Below are 791 nucleotides of genomic sequence, written 5' to 3' on the forward strand. Positions count from 1 at the left end.
CTCACGCCTGTCATCCCAGCACTCTGAGAAGCTGAGACCAGAGGATCACTTGAGGCCAGGAGATCAAGACCAGCCTGGGCAACATAGCAAGCCCCCCGTGTCTACAAAAAGTATAAATAAGGCCGGGCGCAGTGGCTCACGCCTGTAATCCCAGCACTTTGGGAGGCCGAGGCAGGTGGATCACGGGGTCAGGAGATCGAGACCATCCTGGCTAACACAGTGAAACCCCGTCTCTACTAAAAATACAAAAAAAAAAAAAAATTAGCTGGGCGTAGTGGCGGGCGCCTGTAGTCCCAGCTACTTGGGAAGCTGAGGCAGGAGAATGGCGTGAACCCGGGAGGCGGAGGTTGCAGTGAGCTGAGACTGCGCCACTGCACTCCAGCCTGGGCGACAGAGCGAGACTCTGTCTCAAAAAATAATAATAATAAATAAAATAAATAAATTTAGCCAGGTGTGGTGGCCTGCGCCTATAATCTCAGCTAGTCGGGAGGCTGAGCCCAGGAGTTCGAGGCTGCAGTGAGCTATGATCACACCACTGCACTCCAGCCTGGGCAGCAGAGCAAGAAGACCCTGTCTCAACAAAATAAAAACAACACATGAGGAAACTAAGTCCAGAAGCAGGAGAGCTAGGACCCGAGGACCCAGGTGTCTCACTACCACCAGTCAGCCAAGTACAGGCACTTCCTGGGCCTCTGCGCCCCGGGGCCAGGGTTTAGAATCTCTCTGAGGTCAGGGCCAGCTTCATGTGCTGCAGCAGCGCAGGGCACGGTGCCTCGACCAGCGGCCGTTAC

Source organism: Pongo pygmaeus, chromosome 19 (assembly GCF_028885625.2).
Source record: "Pongo pygmaeus isolate AG05252 chromosome 19, NHGRI_mPonPyg2-v2.0_pri, whole genome shotgun sequence".
Lineage (NCBI taxonomy): Eukaryota > Metazoa > Chordata > Mammalia > Primates > Hominidae > Pongo > Pongo pygmaeus.